Genomic DNA, 292 nt, shown 5'->3' with positions numbered 1-292 from the left:
GGATCATTCTTTTTTGTGTACTCTATCTTTTATTTATCAGTGTTGAACTTCATTTAATGGGGTCCCTACACAGATCTTCAAAGACAGTAGGGATGTGTTAATCTCAGTTGCTTAATGTTTTCCATGCTGTCTTTTCCTCATTATTTGAAAAGAGATGGTAAGAAGCAAATTTACATGTRTGTTCCTGTGTGCTCTGGTAATGACATCTCTCCATTGGAAAAACTGACCACTTCTTCCAACTCTTGTCTCCTGTCTTTCATCCTGGTCTATATCTAGGTGAAGTCCCACAACA

Source organism: Nothoprocta perdicaria, unplaced genomic scaffold (assembly GCF_003342845.1).
Source record: "Nothoprocta perdicaria isolate Ctin4 unplaced genomic scaffold, notPer1 scaffold_39, whole genome shotgun sequence".
NCBI classification, from domain to species: Eukaryota; Metazoa; Chordata; class Aves; order Tinamiformes; family Tinamidae; genus Nothoprocta; species Nothoprocta perdicaria.
This window is presented reverse-complemented; position numbering follows the sequence as displayed.